General features: G+C 30.9%; 1 long non-coding RNA gene across 1 annotated transcript; it reads right to left on the reverse strand.

The window, feature by feature from the left end:
* Positions 1–464: 464 nt before the first annotated feature.
* LOC131859889 (uncharacterized) lies at positions 465–1,141 on the reverse strand. The gene is made up of 2 exons (XR_009359470.1): positions 910–1,141; positions 465–810 (listed from the first exon to the last, which is right to left on the reverse strand). It is a non-coding gene; the product is annotated as an uncharacterized LOC131859889 (long non-coding RNA).
* Positions 1,142–9,320: the final 8,179 nt, after the last annotated feature.

Raw genomic sequence — 9,320 nt, forward strand, 5'->3', positions numbered from 1 at the left:
AGGTGAGAAGATATAGAGGACAATTTGATAAAATCGCCCGTTTTTGCAAGTATCTGGGAACATCTTCAGCATAGCAATCATATCCTTCATTGCAGAAAGGGGATGACTCAGCTGGGTGCTCAAGGAAAGGAGTTGACTCAACAAGCAAACAAAGGAAGCATAATATATCCTAGATTGCAGACCAACTTCATCAATTGCTGCCAAACATTAATTTAATATTAAAAAACTAATGAAATGGTAACAGAAATCCCAGATTGCAGACCATCACTACAGAGTACAAAGATGAGCTAGAATATCTCAAATGCTCAACATAATCTTTTGTTCTTTGTTGGCCAAGTTAACATTCATGTCATAAAAATAAAATACGATGACATTCTACACGTCATAAAATATAATTCTATGTTCTTTGAAATTATAAAATCCCTTATAAAAACATATACTCATTAAACAGTTGAAACAGAAAAGAGAAAAAATCAGCACATGAATTTATGTAATTGAAGTCAAGAAATCCTTTGGAGGCCCTCAGTATGTGGGACTTACAACATTCCTCTGCAGAAGCGTCGACTGAACACTCCGGAGCCATCACTCTCTCGGACAACATTCCTCCGCAGATGGTTCTGAACATTGCGGATGAGAGGAAATCATTTTGTGGAAAGCTCCCTGGATATGGTCGACAGTGATCCGAAGGCCACCCACCTTGTCTTGGAGGAGCAGGGTAATGGCTTCAGTCTCAGGGTCATATCAGGCTGTGGGTATTTGGGGTAAGTGCAGACTTCTCTCCAGTGCTGTACTTGTCCACAATCAATCTCTCTGCACAGAGTGAAAAGAAATTAGGGGTATTCCTAATTCATAGTTCTGGGGTATTTACATTATACCCATCACAATTAGGGATAGAGAGAGAGGACTTACCTACAGCCAGCGGTTGTAGTCACGTTGGTGCAGGGGCTGACCGAAGTAAGTGCAGATTTCTCTCCAATGCAGATGACTGCTGCTATGAGGGAAGGGCGAAGAAGTCTCGGGGGAACTGAGTCATGGTGCGCACCAGATCCTTAAAATTCCCCATTGCTTGCAGGCGTTACTTACTTTCTTCCTCTCTCTGGCCCCTCCATTCCATCCAGAGAGATCACCGGAATGTCTCTGCTTATGTTTTTTTAAGGCATCATAGCATGTTGTTTCAAGTGTAATTAGAAATATTTTTTTCATTATTTTATTTCTAAACCAGTATTTGTATTTATAAGAGGTTCAATCTATAAGAAATTATAAGTAAAATTTAAAAATATTTTAGTATTATATAATAATTAGCTGCATAATAATATAGATCTATACATGTTTTGATTTTAAATATGAATTTTGATTTGTACATTATATCATACAATTTCAATTTGTTTAGACAATTAGTTTCTTTTGAGATAAAAAATGAAAAGCTATTTATCCATACTTATTTAGACACAAGTGGTATAGGTAATGGTACATGAATGGTGAGGGCATTCAAATTTTTAAACTGGAGTTTATGAGTAAATGAATAAGGATATGACTATATTATGTAATTAAAATTTAGTCATAAAAATTTGTCAATGTGAGGATAGGGAGATGGTCCATTTTCCTATACTAGAATATGGAGTAGTCTAGTAACTATGCATTTGTCTATTTAAACTAGTATACTTATATTCTAAAAAATATATACGTAAAATAATGCCAAGAGATATCACATAATTGTCTTGCATGTTTATTAGTTGTCAAGAAGGACATGGAGCTGAATAATGCTACACACTTTCACTCTCATTAAAGATGTAACAGTTTCATATACTTAGAGACAAGTGGCAATGATTCTATTTTATTCAGAGTAATAAAATAATACTTATAGAGAAACTGAAACATGCATGCATTTACCTATCATTTACACGTCAAATTTATTCAAAACCAATTTTTTGTTTACGGATGTTTGTATGTCATTGTAGACGCCTCTCGGCATAACAAAGAACCTTTTATTAATTCGATGTGGTGCAACCAATTATGAATATTTAACTCTTCTCAAGTGAAGAAAGTATCTACAAAGTGTGGGATTTGACTTACATGAATGTTAGTGATATGCAAATACAACCATGTCTTAAATGATCCAAAGACTTTCACTTGCATGTCAATCACATATTGAAGATTAAAACAAACATGCACACTATAAAGTTCTTTGTTCAACAAACACCTATAAATATAACATGTGAAAGGCGTGCAAATATGCAATTGATATATGATTTTATTTTTGCAAATTTCTCAATCAAGATAATACTTCACAATTGGGCCAAATGAATTTGATGACTTACAAAACACACCGAATTGCTAATGAGCATGTTGCATGCTTTTTTGGAGTTGGTGAAAGAAAGTGACGAAAGTCTAAAATTTTTGCATTTCAAAATTATGATTCAGCATCAAGGATTCAAATTTGATCTTAAGACAACAAGTTCGTCCTTGAATTTTTGAAGTGTTGGATGGAGAAGTGAACTCCAGTTTTATACAAATATTTATATCCCCTTAAATTTGTATAAATTTGAAAAGTAGGTGCTCAAAATTATTAAAAACTATGTTTAAAATTTTGCATGCAAATATATATGTAAATGACTAGATCTATTGATTTAGTACTATTATTAAAAAATGATAAATAAACATGTATACACAATTCATATATAGTTATGCATACAACGACATGTAGTTGTATTTATGAAACCAAACGTTTAATGATGTATTGACAATTTGAATTAAGAATAATATATATCTACAATAATGACATTCTTTTGAGGTATTTTGTCAAATAGTTCATATGCCTTGCCTACATTACTAGAAATTAAAAAATTTAAAACCTAAAAATCAACATGAGCCATCCTTCCATAATAAATAAAATCAACACACAAACTATTAACTAAATTGCTGAAAATTTGAAACCTAAACACAATCAAAACCAAGTAGTAGGAAGTGCAAATGTGTTAAACTATACCATGTTATTGAATAAGTGACAATCTACAGGGTAAGCTTCTGGAAATCATTGAGTGTGAGTTTTTAGATAACGTTTTGGATCACACTTTGCGATCCATCATTAGGATGAATGAGAGCACTAGAAAAAATGAGGGTATGCAGACTATGATGACACTTAAAAAGAGCGGGGTAGAGATGAAAGAGAAAGACAAAAACTACATGACATTCATGATCTACCATTATATATAGCTTTATCAAATAAAAATAATGAATAATAGAAATCATTGAGCCTTAGTTGTTCCTAAGAGAAAAATATGGCATTGCAATAATAGTATTGTTTGTGAGTTATCATATACAATTCCCTTGCCTTGAATGACTAAAATAGTTTACTTGTGCCAACAATTCTCAAAACTCATAGAACCAAATCAAATGATCCAATGATCACAACCAATGAGAATGTCATTTGTATTGGAAAGCATTTTACAATGACCTTATGTGCTTCAATGTGTTTGAATCCAATACAAAATTACAATGGATGTCTTTTTGGAACTTGGGTAACTAGCTTATAGCGGCCATCTCTAGAACAATACAACCAAGACTCCAAATGTCATAGGTAGATCAAGTACTCATTTGAATTAAGCAATAAGATGTTTCTTATTATAGGAGGCATCTAGTATGGGCTTGCTTTGAATGGTAGAGGATAAGATTGTATAATGATTTGAACCCAAATAATAATTGCATATTAGTGTTTTTCTAGAAGCCTATACACAAAATTTTGAACTTTATTTTACCAACAATCCTAATTGAATAATAATTAATTTACATCCAAATTGAAATAGGAAATGAAAAAAGAGATCTTCTTTGTACATGTTTTCTAGAAGGCTTGAGAAGGTAGAGGACAAAAGAACCTCAAATATCAAATAACTGGCTTTTCTAGTGCCATCCCTTGTCAACAAAATGAAGAGCGTTACTTATCCACATGGTTAAATGTTAGGAGAAATTAGATAGAATAAGGAAACATAATTGAAACCTAATAATTTATAGGTTGGAAGAGGATCAAGTAAGTAGAATCAAATAAAGCAACTTAAAATTTTGCAAGAAATAAAATATAAAAGATAGAATAACGATTATAATTGTTTTGGAATAAAAAAAACAAAGCAAGATAATTCAATTTTCTAAAGAATAGTTTGAAGAGGTTGAAGGGAAAGAGGGAAAATAAGAAAATATTAGGAAATATTTTGAAAGAAAACTAATTTATGGATATAACAATTAATCTATGGTCCACAATTTCAAACAAAATTCCAACTAAAAGTAAAGGAAATACAAAAGAAAATATTTTAAAGGTGAGAAAATTGCATTGACACAAAGATTTAAATACCAACAAGGTTCAATTAAATAGATAAGCATGTGGTCTATCTTATGATTAGATCCATGAAACATTTGAGCCTTATTAACAACTTATCTAAAAGTAATGCAAGAAATAAAAGGTCCATTCACATCAACACCCACAAATCCATTCACTATGAGGTGGAAATAGTTTGTAATTATAAAAAAATCATAAAAAGAATAAGTAAATTCAAATAAATTTGTGAACATAATACTTTTTAAGACCAAGCCATAAGTTTGAAACACAAAATAAAGATGTTTTTGAAAATCCAATATTCAAAGAAAATGAATATCTAAAGGAATAATAAATCAAATCATTAAACCACGTTCAAAAGAAAAAATGACAAACAAGAAGAAAAGAGAGCTCTAAAAAAAGTAAAATGTGTTCCAGTGAAAGAATTCACAAAAAGAAAGTAACATGAATGTCCACCTAAAATTTATTTAACATAAAAAATGTTGCCCATCATATCTTAAAAAGTTTGTAGTATATTATTAATGTTGTAACGTATAAAATTTTGAAGAAAATTAAAATTTAAAATATATATATTTATTAAAATATTGAATTTAAAAATATATCATAAGATTGTATATTACATTAATTTATGTAAATTACTTATATATTTTTAAATAGTATTAGAATATAAAAAACACAACAAATAAATGTATGCATTTAAATAATTCAAAAAAAATAAAAAATAAAAAAAATTCTAAAATAAAAGAAAATAATTTCAAAATAAAAGATATGTGTCTCTTAGATGAAAGAATTTTCGTAATTTGCCTATTTAATTTGCACCAGGTAAACAAAATTTATTTAACCTTTGAAACATTTCAAATTATTCCTAGATATCCACATAAGGTAGGTAACTTAGTGTGGGGTATATGCATATAGCTTGAAGTTACTGTCACTTGGAAGGTTTCTAAATTCTTGCCTAAATGTGGGTAGAGATGTTTGAGAATAGTGTACTCGTAACAATGTCAATGACTTCAATTCATTATGTGAAATACCTTATGCCCAATTATTGATATACAAGACATTCATTAGATGGATTAATAACTAAATGTAGTTTTGTAAAACCATTTTAGAGGCATTTGAGTTGTTAGTTCCTCTTTAAAAGTATTGGATTATCTCCAGTAAAATGAAGGAATCAATTTACCTCCAAATTTTTAATTTATGATTTCTAGCAATAGGCATCTTAAGTTTCCTAACCTGTCTCTCCTTGAATATTTGGGAATCAATAAAGTACAAAGAATCTATTGCACTAAGTCTCACAAGCATGAGGTATTGAATTAAATGTTGAAACACATGATAGTACACTAGATTATGAGTGTTCACTCTTTATTTGATTTGTACACAATAGATTATACAATGGGTGATAAACATTACCAGTAAGATGTCTCAATAACACTAAAGAAACAAAGTTTATATCTGCTTAATTAGGTTTGTGAATTGTTCCAAACAACTCAGTGGATAAGAATGTGCAAAAATGTGAAAGTAGCTTGGAGCAACAAAAATATTTTGATGGAGGTCTAGACCTGCGAGAACGATAGCCCAGCAAGGGCATGAAGCATGCGAGTTGCAAGGGAATGAAGTATTTTTTGTCACCTGATATGAGGGCACGAACCAATAGGATGAACCTCTTTGGCTAAGAGCCAAGGACTAAGGGGTATCCATTCCGCCAAATTTGCCAGGGGCACGATCCCGACCTCATCCCTTATGATGTCGGAGCCTTGCACTCAGCAAGACTTGATCCCTGGTGGGCTCATTTGGAGCCATTCAACTTCACCAGTAGACCAAGGACCCATTGATAGAGCAACAAAATTTTGATTATGAGAATGATTGGGAATCTGAGTGGTTACTACCTGTTAAGAACTTATCATGTGATACAACTAATGTGTTGAATTAAAAATGAAAATATTAATTATGATGAAGACTATCTTTTTACACCTAAATTAAATAAAATAGTATTGATGACAAAACCTATTTTTTTGCTTAAATTGTTGCTAAATTCCATCAAACCCCTTAGTGATGACCAAGACTATCATTTCATAGATAGTATCATATGAATGTTTACGAAGACATGCACAAACATTTTTAGTTTTAATAATTTACTATTTAAATTACAAGTTCGTATTAATTTAAGTTTCAATTTGTTGCTACAATTGCACATGTATATTACTTTAGGTCTTAATTTGTCAACTCAAATTGTAAGTTTATTGAAATTCGGGCAAGTAATTTGTCACCTGAATTTAAAATTTATAGATTTTTAGGATTAATTTGTGATCAATTAAAAAGTTTACAAAAACTTCAAGCTTGATAGACCACCTTTTCTTTCTAAGTAAAGTTCTTGGAACTAAAACTTGTGTTATAAATTATGCTATAAAAAAATTATTTATTTGATTCAAAGTTATTTTCCAATTTATTATTTTTGCATTTGAATTTGTGACTAAATAATTTGGGAACAATTTTTTGAGAGAAAACGTGTTCTTTGTTGTTTTTTCATCCAACTCCATGGCTATTATCGTTAAGCATGCTCCATGACTTTGTTACTGCTAAGCACACTCCATGACTTTCACCTCGTATAAAGCATTGGCAGACTATTTGTTTAATTTGTCTCTTATTCTTTGTAACCTACAACTCCCCTCATTTTCCTGGAGAAGCCCTTCCTGTGGATTGGCGGTGACAACTTCCACCTAGTGCTCTTCAACAATGTGATGACACCCATGCTTCAATAAAATGTGCAATGTTCAACTCTGATGCCACAATACTCGACTACTTTGATGCCCTGTATCTACTTTGATGCCTTATAAAGACCATTCACATCTTTCTTGATTATCTATCTTCTTGTTACCCATGGCTCAAGTAAGAGCAGCAATAGGGTTGCTAGCATGTCTATGAGACTATTAAGTTTAATACTTGGAAGTTTCATTATTTCAACACCTAAAACTTCATCAAAATAAGAACTCTACTTAAAGCATAATGAATCTAATAGCTTAGCCAAAAAAAATTCCTTCGAGGAACAAAACACAAATATTTCTCATCTCAACTAGAACTTAGATCATAGGCAACCCAACTTTAAATGATAGTAAAAAGGTAATCTAGTTCTCTCTTTAAAATTATCTCAAAATAGATAAAGCTCGGTCCATAGAACTATTGGAGACTATATCTTCCATGGAGGGTAGATTAGGATGATGTAGACATAAGTTTTAAACCCTCAACCATATATAATCCTTAAGGAAAAAGGACAACAATTAGAAAGATTAAGGAACTAATAGTAGAAGTGCTTTTGGTTGAAAATTGCATACTAATGGGTGTGAGAATCGTCTGTTAAGACTTTATAACTAATGAGAGGTTATTTTTGCCATAAATGTTAAAGTTAGATTTATATGTGAAATGTGATTATTAACCTTTTTAAGGCAGGGAGTCGGAGGGTTTATTAACAATCTCATAGATGAAGAGATGGGTAACTTAACCTAACTAAGGAGAGTCTTTGGGCAAGTCACACTCTACCTCTACACACCTTTTACACCTGAAGTGATCCAAGACAAGTTACGGAAAAGGAGCCTATAGGACCATACAAAATTGTATTTAAAGGTATGTTTCTAGGTTAATTATTTTCCTCAGTTGGTCCTTATATATATATATATATATATATATATATATATATATATATATATATATATAAAATGAAAATAGTGTCCATGGCAAAACCCAATTTTATGCTTAAATTGTTGCTAAATTAAATCAACCCATAGTGATGTCCAAAGCTATCTTTTCATAAGAAGTATCATATGAATGCTATATAAGATATGCACAAATCATATTAACTTAAGTTTTCTTTGTTGCGACAATTGGATAGTTATATTACTTTAAATCTTAATTTGTCAGGTCAATTATAATTTTATTGAAATTCAGACTTAATTTATTACTTCAATTTAAAAATTCAAAAAAATAAAATGAAAACTTCAAACTTGATTGATCACTTTTCTTTCTTAATTAATTTTCTTAAAAATACTTATTTCTAAATTATGTTGTAAACAATTTATTTAACTAATTTAAGATGTAATTTCAAATTATTATTATTTTATTTGAATCAATGAGTGAACAATTTGAAAATTAAATTTTGAAATAAATATATTTTCTATTTCTGTATAACTGTGTGGGGGCTATTGCATTTGAAAAAGCATGCTTGAATGAATGAATGAAAGATTTTAATAATGTCCATGAGGCCCAAGCAGCAAATGAGATCCACGAACATCACAAAGACAAAGAACCCCTCACTAGGGTATACTGTTGTTAAGCGATTGTAGTTTCTTTTACAGATCAGTTCTTCGATGGTGAATGTTAATCAACAAATTTGTAGTTTTCTCCAACCTATCATCTTCAAATAATGTGCTTAATTTGCTAATTTTCAAGGTGTCTTCATAGTTCATGCAGATGTTGCTATACGCTGAGCATTCCATGATAAAATGCCATTCTGTCTCAACTACTTTTGCATTGCAAAAAATACATAACCTTTTTCCCCACTCCTCTTTAGGTATCATCCATCTGACTGTTTCACATCTCAAGTGGTGAGAACTTATCCTTAACCGCGCTATCAACATTTTTGCTTTCCATTTAATATTGGCTCATATGTAGCTTTTATCCTTACGATCTCCCGTTGAGTTGAATTTTTTGATATAATGATCTTTTTTTCGCCCATTTTCTTTATTCCATATACCATGTCTAAATTTTTCTCACACATATTTTTTATTTCCTTATTAGTGATTGGGCTTGTATACCATTCATATACCATGTATGCCATTTTTGCTTGTGTGGGAGATATTCTTTTTTGAAAAAACATGTTATCGTTGATGAAAAACCCGCTCCATAGCTATTGGAATTCGAAAAAAAATGGTACCGTTAAACCAAAAAACACGCTCCATTATATATAGCATTCTCAGACCTATTCGGTTGGATTTCTCATCTTCCA

Source organism: Cryptomeria japonica, chromosome 11 (genome assembly GCF_030272615.1).
Source record: "Cryptomeria japonica chromosome 11, Sugi_1.0, whole genome shotgun sequence".
Taxonomy (NCBI): Eukaryota; Viridiplantae; Streptophyta; class Pinopsida; order Cupressales; family Cupressaceae; genus Cryptomeria; species Cryptomeria japonica.